This window comes from Pristis pectinata, chromosome 23 (assembly GCF_009764475.1).
Source record: "Pristis pectinata isolate sPriPec2 chromosome 23, sPriPec2.1.pri, whole genome shotgun sequence".
Lineage (NCBI taxonomy): Eukaryota > Metazoa > Chordata > Chondrichthyes > Rhinopristiformes > Pristidae > Pristis > Pristis pectinata.
Window position 1 is genome coordinate 15,436,277 of NC_067427.1, and position 19,916 is coordinate 15,456,192.

Consider the following 19,916-nt stretch of genomic DNA (forward strand, 5'->3'; position numbering starts at 1 on the left):
GTTTGGGACTTTGTCACACACACACACACACGACGAGTTTAGTTTTGGGGTTAACGTTCGAGGTTTAACATTTTTGAATTCTAACATACTAACATTTTTACTTTTATTTTACGTATTATCATAAGTAGTGATTAATAAAATAGTTTTTAACACTGAATCATGCTCAGTGTGTTTCTTTCGTTGCTGGTTCGTGACACCAGGCTCAAGGACAACTTCTATCCCACTGAAGCAAGACTCTTGAACAGACCTCTTGTATGTTAAAGATGGACCCTTGACCTCAGAATCTACCTCATCATAGCCCTTGCACCTTATTGTCTATCTGCACTGCACTTTCTCTGTAACTGTAACACTATATGCTGCATTCTATTATTGCTTTTCCCTTGTACTATCTAAAAAGTACTTATGTTTTGAAATGATCTATATGGATGGCTTGTAAAACTAAGTTTTTCACTGTATCTCAATACGTGACTATAATAAACCAATACCAATAATCTGCCCTATCGAGTTGCAGGTCTGTCTGATAACCTCACAACCTGAGTAAACATTCCCGGCTTGAATTTTGCTTGGCCTTGATGACATTCCATTCTGTGGAACTCCCCATCCACTTGCTTTGAAAGTAAACAGAAGGTGTTTTGGCTTATCATTGCTTTGGGACATGCTCAAAAAAAATTTAGCTGCAAGACTTCAGTGCTAAATGAAACCTAACCATTTGTTCTTCTATAAAATACCAGGAAATTCCACAGATGTATGATCCACAGCTAGAACAAGTTGATATGGATTTCTGATCTGCTCAACCATACCCACCTTTGTGATCTTTTTCACTCCCCACGTTGTCTCAATAACATAGGAATGGCTAAGTCCAGCAATGACGTGTTGCACAAAATGCTGCAGTCCATTAGCATTCTGCAAGCTCCCACAAACTGCGAACACCAGCTCATCTGTTTTCAGTGACATTACTTGAAGAGCAAGTGTTCAGCAGGATGCTGGGAATGTCAGTCCAGAGGTTTGTTGTCAAGTCGGGAGAGAGGAGCTGAAACCACACCCACTGACTCACAAGTGAGAATGCTGTTATCTTGACAGCCTACCTTTCCCACACCCACCAATGAAGCTCATTGCTGATGTGCCGGTAAAAGGTACAGCAAGAGTGCAGAAAGAGTGCTGTTATCATTAGAATGCTAGGGGATAGGCAATGCTATATTTCAAGGAAAATGATGACCGGATTCTCCACTTTAACCATATATTGTGTGTGATATTTGCTATTGTTATTTTTGCAGTGATTTCCATTGTTGGAGACACAGAAGACGGCAGATGCTGGAATCTGGAGTGAAAAACAAACTGCTGGAGCAACTGTGGAGGGAAATGGACAGTTGATGTTTCAGGTCGAGACCCTTCATCTAGACTGATAGAGTTTTTCATTGTTGCTGGGTCACTTCTCTCTCTGTAAGGTTAAATCTCTACCATACTGATATTAGCCTGGACAATACTTCTCTCTCAATCTACTGACAGGATATCCATCTGCCTCTCTAGCTCTCTAGCCTTGTTCACCCTCAGTGGTGTCTCTTTCCCTTCTAACCTTTGATAAGATTTTGACCAAAACCCACAGCCACACCACATCTCTTTCCTTAGCAAATGTTCCCAGGTCCAACTTGTCCCACATGGATTCCAACTGAAATTCTGCTCTTTGGACCCACTCAGCATCATATATGTGCTCAAACTATCCAAGGTCTCTCAATGTACTGTTTGCTTCCTCAGACCTACACTCAATACCATGTGTTGGAACATGTATGCTCTTCACTTCTCTCTGGAACAACACTAGCTCATTCTCAAATGTGTCATGGCTCACAGTTCCACTTCAGGCTCGGTAGTGTAGCAGTTAGCATAACGCTTTACAGCGCCAGCGACCCGGGTTCGATTCCAGCCACTGTCTGTAAGGAGTTTGTACGTTCTCCCCATGTCTGCGTGGGCTTCCCCCAGGTGCTCCAGTTTCCTCCCACATTTCAAAGACGTACGGGTTAAGAAGTTGTGGGCATGCTAAGTTGGCGCCGGAAGCGTGGTGACACTTGTGGGCTGCCCGCAGGACACTCTGTGCAAAAGATGCATTTCACTGCGTGTTTCAATGTACATGTGACTAATAAAGATATCTTATCTCTCATTCCTCACTGCATTCAGATCTGGAATAAATATCTTTTCTTCCTTTCAGACATCAAAGATCAGCAATTCAAACAGCTCTGGCATTCCAATATCCCTCTGGGTCTCTCTCTCCTTTCACTTTCCTCAGATGCCATCTCTGTCCCAGTCCCACCCCTTGCCGTTTTCTCACCACCCCTTCTGACCTTCCCCTCTCTGATCCCTAACATTAAGGATCTTGTCATTTATCCTCTCACTGTGAAAGCCTGCTGGGTGCAAGTTGGCTGCTTTATTTCCCGACATCACACTTCAAAACTACTTCATTGCACTTAAAGTGCTGACCCAGTGAAAGGCACTAAAATAATGCAGGTTCCATTTTCTCTAACCAGATGGGTTAATCTAGAATTGAGGCAGATTGTAATCTTTCCTTGGTAGCATGTGTAAAGTCAACACAGCTTCAAAAATGACAGGAAGGAAAAGGTGAATAGTATTGGATCTGGCTCAGGTCGAGCCACTGTGGACATCCATTCCAAAGGGAACCACTAACATTTAGCCACTTGGAAGGAAGTCTGTCTCAGACTGAGTGAGGTGTGCCAGTGCATTGTGGTGCCAAGGAGCCTAATCATACTGAGATTCCACTGGGAATAACTAGCTCTGCGATCCTATGTTAGGCAGATCTGAGGAAAGAAAGGAAAAGGTAAGTTCAAGTGTTTTCTTCAACTTATTTTTATTATCTTCATGTTTTTAATTATTAATATTTTAACACATTTTACTTTTAGAATGCTATTAATTTTTTACTGATAGAACAATTCAAATATTCTTTATATTATTCTGTACATCGGAGTCATTTGAAAACTTAGGGCAGCACAATGGTGTTGTTAGTAGACCTACTGCCTCCTAGATCTAATCACTCAGGTTCTGGTGCTGCCTGTGTGGAGTTTGGATGGTCTCCCTGTGACCATGTGGGTTTCCTCCAGGTGCTCTGGATTCCTCACTTATCCCAATAACATGCTGACTGGCAGGTGAATTGGCCACTGTAAATTGCCCCTAGTGTGCAGGTGAGTCGTGGAATCTGAGGGGAGTTGATGGGAATGTGGGGAGACTAAAAAGTGGGATTAATGTAAGATTAGTGTAAATGGGTGCGTGATGGTTGGTGCAGACTCGTTGGGTCAAAGGGTCTGTTTCCATGTTGCATGACCCTACAGACTATGAAAAATGACACTTCACTGCAGCCTTGCCTCCAGTCAGAGACAGACAGAATGTTCTGGGGATGGGGCTTCAGTGGGTCACCAGCTGAGACCTAATCACTGCTGAGGCCTTTCTACCCTTCAACACAAGGATTCATTGGCCCAGGATGAATGGAACGGCATGTGGAGAGTGTGAAGGGCAAGTCTGGGTGGCAGGGCAAACCAAGGACAACTCAGCCCAGTATTTTCAAGCAATCACTCTGAAAAATAAAACGCAAGTAGAATTTATTTAAAATAATGCTAGATAGGAATAGATTCAATAAATCAAAGGACAATTACAAGAATGAATCATCACAACTGAATTACTCTATGATATTATATCACACTTAATTCGCTATGCTGCAACTTATTTCATTATTTCTCAAATGTTAGGCAAAATCTTCAGTCTGAAGGTTTGCATGGAATTGTACAATGTTGTGTGCAGGATGTTAATTTGACTGCTTTTGGACGAAGACACACATGCATGCACGCACACACACATCATACACAAAAATTCTTAACTACTTCCCAACTTCGCCAGGATCATGGAACAGTATTGCTCAGAATCTTGCCATTCAGCCCATCGTGTTAGCACTGTATTTTCAAACTGCAATATAATCCTACTCCTCCTCCCTTCCCTTTTGCATGTCCTTGCATTTTATTACTTCAAGTATTTATCCCATTTCCTTTTGACAGCTGCCACTGAATCTGCTTCCTTCTTCAGGAAGAGCATTCCAAATGCTAAACAGAAATACAAATACAAAGAATAATTCCCTCAAGGTGCTGCTAGTTCTTTTTCCTATCTCCTTAAATCCATGCCCTCCAGCCATCAATCCCGGGAAACATGTCCTCTATTGAGTCGGAACTTCATTGTTATTTTGATGAAGTGGGAAAGAGGAGCTTGTTTGATATAGAACCCAAAGTATTGCTCTATATTTGATATGAAAAGACTTTGAACAAAACAAGAGGCAAAATCATACTTGCTTTTCTGTCCACCTGGGTTAAGATTGCTGGTGGAGAGTCATAGCCTGTGAAATGATTGACAGATGGGGAGAACAATGGAAACATTCTGTTTGAAGAACAACTCAGGTTAACATGATAGGACAATCGATAAGAGGCAAGTCAGAGCAACTCATTTCACTGGCTTCCCTGTAGGTTTCAGTCATTATTCCAAATGGTACATTTTCATATCAGTGTTTTTCCCACTCCTGTGAAGATTAGGAGATTAGACATATAGTTTAGGCTTTTCTTATCTAATGCTCCAAGGAAAATTAATCATTACTTCTTTTTTTGCCGAGCGTACACGATAATGTGTATCACTGACAGGATGAGCGTGTCATTGTTCTCCTGACACATTTCTGGTCAGTACCTGGAGGGGAAGTGGAAGAAGGGGTGGGTTTAGTTGCCCACTTTATCCTGTGCTTATTCAACAACTTCATGTTTATGTCCTTTCATTTTTTGGGATGTAAGCACCTCTTGCATGGCCAGTATTTATTGCCCATTAATAACTGCCCATTGAGTAGATGCTGGTGAGCTGCCTTCTTGAACTGCTGAAGGTGCTCCCACAGTGTTGTTTGGTAAGGAGCTCCAGGGTTTAGAATGCTTCATGGAAACATTATCAGATCAACGTGACAGAGAAGCACATGCGGAAGAATATTTGGTAAGGAAGGTGGAGCGAAGCAGTTCCCTTCAGTAGATGGTTCAAAGAGCGGGAGAGAGATTTAAAATTCTTTGCAAGATATAGAAGGAGAATACGAGAAAAGGAGAGCAATGATGTGGAATTAACTGCTTGTTGGTGGAAATAAAATGAAGTGGGGTATCAGAGGGGAATATAATGCTTGCTTGGGTACATGAGTCATACAGTTATAGATACAGCACGGAAACAGGCCCTTCTGCTCACTGAGTCCGCACTGACCACCAACCACCCATTCATACTAATCTTAATTAATCCCACTTTTTATTCTCCCATGTTCTCATCAGCTCTCCCCAGATTCTACCACTCACCCACACATGATGGGAAATTTACAGTGGCCAATTAACCTACCAACCAGCACATCTTTAAGATGCGGAAGGAAACCAGAGCGCCCAGAGGAAACCCACATGGTCACAGGAAGAACGTGCAATCTCTGTATTGCTGCAACAAAGCAACAAATTTCACGTCATATAAGTCAATGATAACAAAGCTGATTCTGATTCTGATTCTGAACTCTACACAGGCAGCACCCAAGGACAGGAATGAAGCTGGGATGTTGGTGCTGTGAGGCAATAGCTCTACTAGCTGCACCACTCTGCCACCCTCAGATGGAATAACTCTGGGGAAAGAGCAGGGGAATGGGACTGTTGGCATTGTTCTATCAGGAAACAGTTTAAACTCAATGGGCCGAATGGTTTCTGTTATTTTATGATTAAGGTGGAAGTCCTAAATTTTGGCCAAAGAGACGGGGTTGAAGGGATGAGAGAGAGGTGGAGAGGCAGAGAGGTTCAGGAAGTGAATTCAAGTGTTTGGGGTCCAGGCAATTGGAAATGTACGTATATACAGTCATACAAACCCATCCTAACATACAGGGGGATTACACTTTGTCTAATTATCAGTTTGTCATTCATAATGTCTCAATCATTGAACATTTTACTGAACTTTCACCAAGTTCACCACAAGGGTAGTGATCATTCAAAATCACTTCCCAGCAGCTATGCATCCCATCTTGAATACATGCTACACATTCAAAATGCATTCTGAATAGATTTGTGTTAACTCTGTAACCATATCTATTTATACTGTTGCATGCCCGTCAAAACCTGGGCTGCTCTGGAAAAAATGGAAATGTTATATGGAGGATTGAAGTACTTTCTCAGTGTTAGAAGATCACTTTTATCACTTGGCTTGGAAAGAATCCCATGAATTATAAATGTCTGTCTTCGTCATATTAATTTTCACTGCCACCTTCTAAACTATGAAAAATCCAATCCATTTGCAGCAAGTTTAAATCACAGAGTCAACAATATGTTGCCAAAATAAAGATAAAGCTTCTTTATCCTGCCTTCTTTCAACAAAAATCATACAGGTGATAAACTGTATATACAAAAAATCAAGATATCCTTTGGAATTAATAAACATTCTCATCATTCAAACACATTTTACAGACAGCCATTCAATAAGTAGAAGTTTGATTAAGGACAGCAAAGACTTCTGAGGAGTTTCTGGAGATTTGATGGGAATTCCCATAAAAGGTGAGACTCCCACAGATTTTACACTATGGGTAATCCAAACTGATTTCACATACAGTAATATATTCTATCTAATCCAGTCTAACCTAATCTAATCTCATCAAATTTAGTTCAATCCAATCCAAACAACCATTGTCTGATTAAAACATGTGGCAAACCTATTCTCTGTGTTTGTCAAACACTAATACACATCATCGTGTTAGCAAGATAACATTGTACTGGTGATGATATATGATTCTCCCATGTTAGGTGCAAAGACAATGTCTCATGGAGAGGTGCCAGATTACTGAGTGTGTTCATTTGTCAAGCTTCTTGCAGTGGTACATGTCTCATTCATTTGGTTGGGAGAGCTGGCCAATTAAGACCATAGCTGACCTGAAAATGAAAATCAAAAAATATGCAGATGCAGGAAATCTGACAAAAGGTGTTGTTTGACCTGCGGAATGTTTCCAGCATTGTCTCTTTTTATTACATAACTAACCAGAATGTGTGTCACACAAAACACTGTAAGAATGTTCTTGAGCAACTTCTGCTTGCGGCCAGCTGCTCAAACATTTTGGTGTCACTCTCAGGGTTTGCTGAATCTTGGTGGCCAGTGGTGATATTCACTTCTTGTGTAATATTTAGTGGCAGCCCTGGTGGTTTAGGCAGACATTTCTTTCTTAGTAAGAAAGAAATGAGACAACATCAATCAGCACTTGTACCTAACATTCAGACATGCTGTCACACCCTCACTCACTTACCACAGCTTCAAATCTCACACTCATTCCTCACAACTTGTACACACAGTCAGTTATTTATCCATGACAGTGCATCACCTGATCACATAGTATGGTGACATTTGCCCCTCTCACACAGGTGAAGGGGAGCACAACTAGATACTGTGGAGGGGCTGCAGGATAGTAGGTGCAATTGCATGGACAATGGCCACAAAGGGGATGGTGTACGCTCTCCAGTGTTTTGCCATTGATCACTGCTCCCAGGGTCAGCTCTCCTCGTAGAGCCCCTGCCACCTCCTGCTCCAGCCACAATGCATCATCCCTTCAAGAGGTGTAGTGATGAGCATGTAGTGATTTCTGCAGTGTGCAAGGCTAGCGGTATTAGGGAGAGGGGACTTGAAGATGCATTCATTGACCTTGCCTACCTGTGTGTGGTCATTGAACTTCTTGTGGCCCTGCATTATGCACTTGAGGCTCAGTGCCGGAAAGGCAGCAGGGCTAACTCTCTCATTCTCCCGTCACATGTGGCTGGTAGGACTCCTGCTCTCTTTTCCACCTCCTCTGCCAAGGCCTCCAGTACAGTACCCAACTCTTCTGTGCCAATTGTCATTCCTCACTGTTTCCCAGGTCAGCTTTCCTTGGACCTACTCAACCACAACATATTGCTCCTTCAGGAGGCATGGGCTCACTTTAAGCAGCGCAGGCTGGTTTTAACTGGTTGAAAAGCAGAAAATGTTGGAAATATCCAGTCAGTTGGGCAGCAACTGTGGAGAGAGAAAAACAAAGCTAAAGTTTTTGGTTAATTACCTTTTTTCATCAGAAAGACTGTAAATCTGAAACATTAACTCTATTTCTCTCTCCACAGACGCTACCTGACATGCTGAGTATTTCCAGTTTTTGTGCTTTTGTTTCAGTTTTCCAGTATCTGCAGTTTTTTTTGCTTTTCAATGGCTTTAACTGGTGTTCCCACTCCCAACAGTGGATCTCTGCTGATACAGCCAGACGATACACTGTGCGGTTTGTAGTACTGTAAACTGTAATCATTGTAATTAATAGATGGTACACCTATTAAATTAAAATCCCACACTACCATACCTTCCATCACTTTTGCATTCAGCTCCTCTGGGATTAACATTACTAACACCCTATTCTTGCAGTAATAACAAGGTGTAGTAATGAGTTGAGAATGAAATGGGCTGATAAAAGTGAAGAACTAAGTAGGTCTGGAAGGCGAACACTGAGGTTAAACAGGATGTCATGATACATAATGACATCAGCTACACTGAGTGCCTGAGGAAGTGCTGCAGAGCAGTTAATGAATGAGACTGCACAATACAAAGAGAGACCCGAAGTCAGCCATTGCAGGCGTTGTTGAATCTCTGTGCCTGGAAGGCTGCACTCACAGAGCAAACTGATCACATTACTAAGTACTTCTGACAACAGCATGTATTTCCATTTCTGCACTGTTTTTAACATGGAATAGAAATATCCCAAGGTGCTTCAGAGATCAACATCGACATTCCTGGGTGCTAGTATTTAGTCCTTAGTTTATTAACAATATAAACGTATCCCATTCACACAAACTCCCTGCCCGGTAACAATGCGGCTGGATGAATGTGGAAATGGAGAGGGATGGATAATGGTTGGGAATCAATCAGGAGGCTGCAGTTTCTTGAGATTGCATATTGATTTTTGTGCTGATAGTTTTGAAGCTGTTGCCTATTAATGTATGTAGTTAATGTAATTAGTCCATGTCAGTGAGAAGGGCAGAGCTGACAACCCAAACTATGATTTATGAGAAGAGCTCAAAGTAGTTGCAATTCCAGAGCTTCATTCTCAAAAGTCATGCCATCAAATATATTTGAAAGAACATTGTTCTGAATATCTGTCTCTTCATATTTGGGTCCAGGTCTGGGGCACACTTTTCAAACTTCAGCTCAAGGGAAATGCATTCATGTAAGCTCAGTTACGTTCTCTCCTCCTTCCACCCAACATTCTAGCACCCCCAACACCCCCCGTCCACACCACCCACAACAAAACAAGACATAAACCACTGAACAATCACGGGAAGGGTGACAGCCATGACTCAGTTGACAGCCCTATTGCCTCTGGGACTGTGGTTCAGGGCACATTCCACTGACTTGGTAACTCAGCTGCCCTTCGCTGTCCATTACCGAGGGGGTGCTGCACTGGTGGAGGCACTGCCTTTCAAATGAAATGTTAAACTGAGACCCCATCCACCCCACTGGCAGGCTCAAAGTATCTCAAGGCCACTATTTTAAGGAAGAATGGAGGAGTTCTTCCTAATATTTATTCACTCAACCAACATCAGTAAAAGAGAGCATTTCTATGATTAAAATAAATTCTGGGGAAAACCCTTGGGGCAAATGGACAAAAATCCCAAAAAACAGTCCAAGAAAGATTTACATTACATATAGACTTTCACAATATCCCAGCAATCTCAGTGGTCAAACAAGTAAGGTCACCGATGTAAAGTAGGAAACCCAGCAGCTAATTTGTGGACAAGAAGCTCTCACAAACTGCAATGTGATGCTATTCTAAATATGTTAATAGGGAACTGGGGTAAGTCCCTTGCCCTTCTACAAAATAATCAAAGATGTCCATCATGGATAGATAATGAAGCATTGCTATAGCATTTTACCTGAGATTAGGTTGGTAGGTGTAGTTGTTGAGTACAATGGCTAGTGTGGACATGGTAGGCTGAAGGACCTGTTTCTTTGCTCTATGACTCTATGACTGAAAGACAGCACCTCTAACATAGCAGCGCTCCTCAACACTCCACTGGAGTGTCAAACTGGATTTTTGTGCTTATGTTTAGACAGTGCTTTGACTTAGATGGCCTTCTGACTTACAGGTAAGAGTGTCACCAACTGAACCACAGCTAACACTGGCAACTACTGGAGTATCAATAATTGGCAAACCATCCAATGTTTAATACAGGATCCATCTCTTGAAATCCAAGTAATGGGTGTGTGTGTATATAAGTGATTAAGGTTCTGTTGGTTAACCACTATAAAATAGGTGGCACCCAATATGCCTCCAAAGGAGAGAGGGCAGATTGGAGGAAGGGAAATGCAGCAAATGTTTTGAGCTTTAGTTCTTATGGTAATCATCACTGTTTCAGGTCAACCCCAATTATAACATTCTTGTTGCAAGATATCCCCATCAATTCAGTATTTCTTATTTTTGTAAAATCTACATTTAACTCTGTCAATAAGTTCTGAAAGCCTTTAGATGTGTGAGTAAGTGAGCATTGTTTAAACAACGTAGGAGTATGTACAGCCATCGCACAGCTTCTGCTTTCCAGCTTAATGAATATGATCACCAGAGCAACAAGGCCATTTATTTCAATACAATGAGCAATAATAAGCCTGCCATTCCAGATTATGTTGCTCTTAGGAAAGCTGCTTTCAAACTCTGTCTTTAGCAGGACGAAGAGCTTTATCGTGTGTATTCAGTTGACTCTTAATGCTTAACAATCAGAAACAAAGCAACCAATCACCTCCTGACCCTTCCAGCAGAAAACTTATCACTAGAAAAGAAACAATCAGAAGGTCACGCCTTGATACACTTCCATAGCTCAAGATTATGACAATAAAACCAAATACATGGACCAGGAAAGAGTGTTGATTATCCCAGTGTAAACTATTATATTATTTTTGTAATTAGAAGGATTGACCACACTCCTGCCAAAATTAGATGGGGCCTCAGGTGTCCTGTGGAGAGGTTTCATAAACTAGCACTCCCTTGCATGTGGAAGATTGAAGGGGTTGATTTGATCAAAGTGTTTAAAATGTTGAAAGGAACCAAGGTAGAGGAAGACAAAAATGAGGGGTGGCACAAAATTCGATTAGACCAAATCGTAAAGCAATTCTTCGTGCTGTTCTTTGAGTAGTGACCGTAGTATATTTTAATTTCCAGCTGAGATATGGGACAAGGCTATGTTTTAGTGACACATCTTCCGTGGAGCACTCTCCCAACATTTCACTGAGGTGTCAGCCTGGATTTTTTGCTCAGGTCTCTAGAATAATTGGGCCCTGCCCTCCAACTCACTAGAATTCCACTTGTCCACATACCAAACCCATCCATCAGTTAGCTGAATTATGGAAACTGTTGTAGGGGTGTTCCTTCACAAAGTCAGTGTGAGTCAAAGGATCACTTGCATCAATAGCACACCCAGAGAAGAGGGCAGAGGCCATGTGCTCTGCAACATGTGACTCACCACCTAATCCCCCAAAGGATCTCCACCATCTTCAGGGTTCAAGCCATGAATTTATCAAGATGGGTGCAGTTGCAACAACACTTGAAGCTTGATAACATCCACAGCAGAGAAATTGACTTTGTATTCTGTCACTAGTATGTTGTGGCCATATAAGTACAATCAACAAGTTGCACATCAACTATTTGCCAAGCTTACTTTAACAGCAGTTCTCTTCTCTGCACTAACAACAGCAGGGCCACCACCATCCTCACCTTCCTGACTTTGTGGGTTCACTAACCATTAATGAACATTAAGTACTAGATGAATAGATTTTGGGACAGCAAAGGTATGTGAGATACGTGGTTAGGATGGGAAAGTGCCCTTGATCCTTGTGGGAATTTCCTGTGCACAAATTGAATGCTGCATGCCCCACATTACAACAGTGACCAAAATTCAGGTTTACTTAATTGACTGGCATCCTGAGATTATTAAATGTGCCTTACGCCTTTTTCCCTTCCCTACTGTGACTTGGTGAGGATCCTAGAATTTCCTACTCTGAGGGACTACCATCACCAAAAGGGGTTCAGGATAAAGATGCTCCACCAGCTTTGTAAGCAATAATTGGACCTCAACTGCAAGTGAAACCTCTGGTTTACACAGAATAGCATACACAACAGTTTTCAAGTCTGACAGTCAAAATGTTGTTTGGTAATAGTCATAGATTATAAACCCTGATTAAGAGCATCCGGCCTGTTTCATTGGCCCAACTAACATTCATTTAATATTACATGACTTATAAACTGGGAAGATGATCACTACAAAGTAGGGTTAAAATAAACTTAAATGTTTTTCACTGCAGCAAACTAAATCCTCAGGAAATACTTATCAAACAAATCTGGTCAAAAAATGGAGCATTTTCTTTTCTGAAAGACTAATCTACTTCTTAGCAAAATGACTGTGTTATTGCTGACATATATGAAAGAAAAGATAACGCATTATGCAGCACTTCCTTTAACTTCTCCATTAACACAGAAATAACAATGAACAGCCAGAGAACAAATGTTTCAGGACTTCAATATTCTTTAATTGTGACACAGACTAGAAGCCAGTTTGATGTAAAGTGAATATTTTGATCGAAAAGGAGATCTTATATTAACTAACATGGTTTCTGATTTCAGGTTATGCCAAAGCACTTTGCAGCCGATGAAATATTCTTGATGTGTAGTTGCTGTTGTAATGTAGGAAATAAGGCAGCAAACTCAAACTCCCACAGATAAAATGATAGCATCTGGTTTGGGTGAGGTATACATAATCGAATGGGACATGAGGAATCAATACACCATTCTTTTCCATACTAATGCCAGTGGCCTTTTACATCCATCTGAGAGGGCTGATGCGACTTGTCAATGTCTCATCTGAATGATGGCACCTCAATAATGTCACTCTCCCTCAGCACTGCACTAGTGTGTCAACCTCCAAATAGAGATGACACTGGAAAAGGTAGAACTGCAGATCAGAAAAGCAATGGGTTAGAACTTAATTCAAGGAAGAGTAAAATGTCAATCAGTCCATTCTGCCTGCAACTCCTTCCGCATACAGTCTGCAAGATAAACCTTCCTCATAAGTACTTGTTATCAAAGGAACACGTCGCTCCCTCATCTCCACCTTTCCATCCTGACTTCCCTTCCTTCAGACAACTCTACACATTCCTTATCCTTGCACAGGACCACTGCCTCCATCTCAGTCTATTTCAGTAATAGTCAATGGCTGGCAATCCCAGAGCAGTACAAGAAGATCTTCCACCTGGAATGTGAACTCAGTTGGTCCTTCCATAGTTGCAGCCTGTCCTGCTGAGTGTTTCTGGTATTTTGTTTTTAGTATTGAAGGTGTGGTCCACAGCTGGAGATGATACTTTTAGATGAGATGTTAACCCTTGCTGCTGCAGGTAAAGCATTCCATAGACTATTTTGAATAAGACAAGGAGAGATCCTGTTTCCCATCCAATGTTTAACCCTTTAGCCAATCTAACTTAAAAAAAAATGGACAGCTGTATTTTGCATGGAGATATTGTCAGTTCCACATGGAACAGTTACTGTTTTTCCTCAGGTGTCACCAAATCTGGGATTTCTGCGCTCATGTATGCTGTGCAGAAAACCCAAACTTGCTGACAGGTGTTTGCTGGTGATTCTACAACTGCATTCTGATGCTGCATTCCTTATGACATCCAGTGACAAATTGCAGTGTTGTGGCAACTCCAAGGGATGTTTTGTTATGATCTGATACTAGCCAGGAACAAGGATCTCATCTTCGGTTGGCCAAGAGGAATTAAATGTTCGTACATTGGTCAAGAAAATGCTCATCTACAATATGAACTTTAAAATTGAACGATATCACATGTAACTATGCCCAGGATAAAATTACCACTGCATGAATTGTGATTTTTCATGCAGCCTAGCACTCTGTATTTGGATGGTTTCTGTGCCTATGATTAAATAATCTGGTGAATAAAGGAATTTGAGTCTTGACTGACTATTGTGGGTGTGGATTGAACTCCCACAACTGGGGGGAACAAACAAGTTTCATGTTCAGCTAAATGGCAAATTCTGAGAAGCAATATTCTGCTCACAGAGGCTCCTCATTTGCAGAAACATTATAAATTCTGATCCAAAAATGAGCCTTTCAAATACTTTAAATGAGTCATCTTTAAATATACATTAGCTCTATTTTAAACACTCTGGTACAATCCACCATTCACCACTCCATCATTACAGCAGCAGGCACTTCAATGCATTCTTACTCACATCCCACATACCACCACACACCCCTGAGAATAATGGCTTCTAATACAGCCTTCAATATGTTTATTATTAATAGTTCCCTACTTTCCCCGCTCTCCTGCAGTCACTGGATCATGCTGTCTACTTTTAAAAACGACCTGAGACTGTTAAAGACTCTGGCCAAGTGGCCAATCTTTACACGTGAATCCAGAGGAGTATGGGTAGTCACTCATTATTGGGGGCTTTCACAAGTAAACTTGGTCCTGACCGTTACACTTCCAGTTGACACACTTGACAAGAACAGAAGTTGATACAGTACACCCCCATGTTACTAGAAAATAGTCCATATCGCAATTTTCTGTAACATGAACCCTTAACAAAAATTGACAATATTTGTTGTTTCTTTTGTATTTTGTGTTTATTTAGTTAATTTTTCACACATAAGTTCCATAAGAGTGAATTCTGTATCTCAAAATTTTTGGTAGTGATTTGTGAATGAATTCCCATTACCCGAACTGTCATTAACACAGATACATTGTACTCATATTTTCCCCACCGTTGCTTAGAGGAATCAACACTAATTGCAACAGCCAAACTCCAATGCAATCACACTCAGCATGAACTGGGAATCAAAACCAGGTTGAGTGGGGAACCAAGTGATGCGATCACCCCACACATCCACTCTGTGTGCTGCAGCCATCTTCCCTACAGACAAAATAAGGTGCCTCTTCAAATGGACCTTTACCATGACACATGCTGAAGTACTGCAGTCATAGTCCTAGCATTCATTGCTTATGGGTTTCTGTCCAAAAGCAAGGACAAACTTTTATATCATTTACATATCCCAAAGCAATTCACTTTTGAAGTGCAGTCAGTGTTGTAAAGGGAAACACTGCAACACAAAAAGATCATGCATTTTAGATTAGGGATATCTACCAGCCTTGCCACACTTACGAGAATCATGATCCTGTGACCATTTACATCCACCAAGGTGGCAAACGAGGCTTCTGACAGGTCCCACTGTAGCCTGAACTCAGTGCCACATCTTTCAGAGTTCTTTCTCCAATCCTTTAAAAGAAATGGCCTGAATTGGTAAGCTGCTTCATGTTACAACAGTGTTGTCACACTAGATTAACTTTGCACAGTAAGGCTTCTCATCAGCACTGGGCTTGTGGTGAGAGTTTCCAGACACTAGACTGGGTTCCCTTTCCAAGCATTGCTGACTTTTGATTTCTCTTTTTCTTTTGTGTTATTAAGGAAGGGCATATTCCTGCCTCAATAAGTCACAGTGGGGCAATTCCTAATCTATACATCCAGTCTCTGATGCTCACCTCTCTTCCTTTCAGTGGAAAAAGAATTTCATTGTGCTCCTCAAGATCTTGCTATTAAGTTACTTGCTTATCAGTTCCATATGGCCCAGCTTAGTTCATTTCCCTTCTTTTTAACATCAAGGTTCTAAACAATAACTGATCGATAGCAATAGGGAACCTATTGTTCAATTCTAGAGTTTGTAACAGTTAGATCATTGCCAATCTGCATCTTATACCTCATCCACCCAACTTTGATTCCACATCTATTTATGCCATGACCTGACAAAAGCCTAGTACTTTTGTTTACATTTAAATGTTCTATTGTTCCATGTTTCAACTGCACTTTTTGCGTGGGTTTAAATTAAAAATGACTAACATTTTTTGTAGTGGGAAGAGTTCCAGGCTTCCATCAACCTATATGATAAGGCATACTTCCTGACATCACTCTCTAAAGAGCTTTGCTTTAATTTTATGATTCTACCCTCCTGCTCAGTATTCTCCCACAATTAGTTTTTTCAATAAGTTTCAATCAGTGAGATCAGCCTTAGGTACAGAACATTGCCGTAGGGGAAAATACTATTGAAAGCTGCAAGAGTTGACATGGATGGGAAGTTGCATCTTCTTACTTATTCTTAAATGTCAGTCCTGGGCTGATTTTCATTTCCTACCCGTTAGTGCTAGTGGTCTCTCTTCAGAAACAGTGGCAAATTAGGGCTAAAGTTTGTGAATTCCAGTTTTCAGTCTTTTTGTACATTAGCCAATTTTAAAATCCTTAAGTTTTTAAATTTCTCCATCACGCAGCACTCCTTAGCTGTAGCCTCCCTCAGCCCAACAATCCACCGAGATCTGTGTTCCTTTAATTCTGATCTCTTTCGTACCCCAATTTTAATCACTCTCACTGGCATCTGTGGCTACAACTGATGAGGCCTTACGCTTTCCTTTCCACTTTTCAACTGCTGAAAACCAACCTCTTTGACCAATCTTTTAAATATATCCCAACATCTATTTATGTGGATTGGCATCAGATTTTCTTTGATAAATGTTCCTGTAAATGTTGATATTTACAAAATAAAACCTGCAGACATTAACATTCAAATCTTATAGTAAAATGATAGTTCTTCCCATCAGCACTCTCTTAAGTCCCTTTTCTGCTCAACTTAGTTTTGGCATCCAACCATAATCATTCATTCTTCCAAACAATTCTGGATGAGTAAACAACTTACAGTTCTGTAGCACTATAACAGTATGCTTCACAGAGGCATTATCCTAAAAAAAATTATTCATGGGCCAATGGAGGATATGCTGGATAGGTTTTAAGGACTTGAGGAGGATTGAGAGCATTGGGGAGATCATGCTTTGATACCATGAATTCCAATTTTTCAACCTTGTAGGCTGAAAACAATTGTTAATGACATGGGATTATAAAGAATTGAGGAGAAGCTAGGGTCAGATGACAGTTCATGGAAGGGGAACTTAAATAGGTCACAAAACCAAGGATGAGAGTTTTTGAACTTGAGCCAATGACAGTGAGGCAGATGGTGGTGGATGAGGAAGACTGGTGCATGATTCATGACAATGAGTGTTGAAGCTTGAATAACAGAAGCCAGCCAGGGGAAGTTGAGAATGCTCGAGTCTGGGGTGATTAGGATGTGGATGAGGTATTCTAGTTGCAGTGAACCCAGCAATCATCAACCTACAGAGCCATGTGAAAACATAATAAAAAAAATGAATCATAATATGAAAAATTCACCTGTGCTAATTGGCTATCTATTCTTGATTCACTCTATTCTTGAGTCTTTTCCTGTTCATTATTTTGCTGTTATAGGTAACCGGCACAGGAGGTTTTTCTTTGTGGAGTAGCAATCCTTTATTTAAATGTAAAAGTGTAATTTGGACAGCACTGTATATGAAGCTACTAATAAAAGCCCAAAAACAATGCCACTGCACCCCCTAGTGACAAAAGACAAATATTCAATGTTACCAAAATAAAAAAAAGCTGGAAATATTAGCAGACCAAGCAGCATCTGTGGAAAGAAATTGAGGAGTTACTGCGGCAGCTTAAAGATCCTTCATCAGAATTGGGTAAAAGACAGGTTGGTTTTAAATTGCCAGGGGGAGAGGAATGGATAGGACAAAGTGAATATCACATTGATGGGGTGAAACCAGGAATGCTGTGAGAACATTCAGTCACTGTTAATGGGGGGGGGGGGGGGGGGGGGGGGGGGAGGGAGAGGGGGAGAGAGAGAAGCGAAGGGGGGGGGGGGGGAAGAGAGAGAGAGAGAGAGAGAGAGAGAGAGAGAGAGAGAGAGAGAGAGAGAGAGAGAGAGAGAGAGAGAGAGAGAGAGAGAGAGAAAAAGAGGATCTGAATAATGGAATATAAATGCTATGACATTGAATTTATTGCATGTTATCAGTTTGGTGACGCAAAACCTTTCATAATAGTTCACAATGTTGAAAAGCATAAAAAGTGTCTTTTCAAACGACTAGTTATCTTAATTATGGGAACACACTTCCTCTGTGCAAAAAGCACCGAGAAATCTGTGCAGCAATTGAAGTAATTTTTTTACCTGTATGGAGAGAAGCTAAAACCATTCAAATCCTTCATATATAACCATCACATCAGGATATGAGGGTTTCCCCACACTCTACAATGGAGACATAGATGGAGATCAGGACAGTGTAGTACTGCCAGCTGAAGCACGCTCCAACTCTGTGTGCCTTTTATGACCCTGATGTTCCAGATGATTTACAACTAATGCAGTACTCTCAAAATTTAAGCACTGTGATATTCTAGAAAACATGGCAGCAAGTTTTAACACATTAACTCTATGGCTCTTGAGAGGCTAATGTTTTAGTGGTGTTGACTGAGGGATAAATATTGGGCAGGACACCTGGAAGAACTTAACTGCTCTTCTTCAAATAGTGCTGTGGGATCTTTCAGTTCTACCTAAGACAGTAGACAGTATCTGGGTTTAAAGTCACATCTGATGGCATAATGCCTCCTCAATACCATACTGGAGGACAGATTTTTCTAAAGTGAAAAATCTACTTTGAAAAAACACGTGTGCAGCTAATTAGCAATGTGTTGATTTTGCACGTTAAATTATAAAAATTAGAAAGATCTATTGAGAGCAGCACAAATAGAACAAATGTATTCAGGATCATATTAAAGTGCAGAAGAAGCAGGTCAAAGAAATACACAACCATCACAAAGCACAAAATTAATGAACTAACTTTTCCAATCTTCAGTGCTATAAAAGATTAAAATGTTCGGCAAACTACTGGAAATATACTTGAACTTAACAGTTAGGTTTCTTACCCTGTGAATGAAATTCCACGGCATAAACTCTGGTGTATAATTATTAGTGCCAACTGTGTTAGAGTCAAAATAAATTTGAGTCATAATCCACTCAGTTCACAGTATGAATCACATCCAACACAATGGTGACAAGCACAGAGAGTACGCAAGTCACAAATGAACAAGAGGTCAAGGAAACAAAACTTTCCCCATTTAAAAGAAATCAATATTCAAAAGACTGTTTATCTTAAAGAAACAACCACACTAATTATGGGCACATGCTTCCTCTGTGCAAAAGGCATCCAAGACATTTGTTGAGCAATTGAAATAATGTTTCCCAGTATGAAGAGCAACCACCTGAAATGTTCATCCCACCATTCGGCAAGTGCTCTGCAGCAGCCTCCCTTTTGACTTTAGTACTTCTGGAATAAAGCTGCAGTTATATTCTCACTTTCAGCGTTAATGCACACATAAAATCAGTCTGTGACAGTGTAACTGCAGACCCCCGTCATTATTTTTAAAAAGTTTGACATTGTTCCCCCATTGAGCTCTTCTTTCAATAGCACTATGAAATCTACTGTTCCCCAGTTTAGAGAGAAAGGACAGCCTGTCTACTTGCAGATGTCTGCCAATACAACACTGAGCAGTCTGGTCTATGCAAAACTAGGTTCAAAAGATCACTCCCTGAACCTCAAACTATTCTTTTTTACAAGTAACGAAACACACACACTTTGCAGTTTTCTTCAATGAACTTCTTTTTATTTGGATAGCATAATGTCTGATGGAATAGTTTAAGTACCCAATCATACGAGACTATTGTTGAACGCATGTACTAAGCATACATATGAGCCAATGTAAGCAAATCAGGTGGAGATGTTGACCTGCAGCCAACCCATTGGATTGTAACTCAGAGTTTGAACAGTGAAAGATCTTTTGGGAAATTAGTTAAGGATTTTTAAATTTACCATCAATATTGTCATACATTAAAAAGCTTGTTTAAAATGTGCTTTAC

General features: G+C 40.7%; 1 protein-coding gene across 2 annotated transcripts in view; it reads right to left on the reverse strand.

Annotated features, from left to right (window-relative positions):
* Positions 1-7,013: 7,013 nt before the first annotated feature.
* The window catches only part of usp20 (ubiquitin specific peptidase 20), a 64,104-nt gene continuing 51,201 nt past the window's right edge, over positions 7,014-19,916 (reverse strand). Inside the window, exon 26 of one of the 2 annotated variants that reach the window (XR_007958050.1) lies at positions 7,014-8,061. The gene's annotated coding sequence lies outside the window, so the exon portion shown is untranslated. Of the gene's footprint in view, positions 8,062-15,303; positions 15,365-19,916 lie in introns of those variants that run through there. The other variant, XR_007958051.1, reaches the window with a different exon arrangement.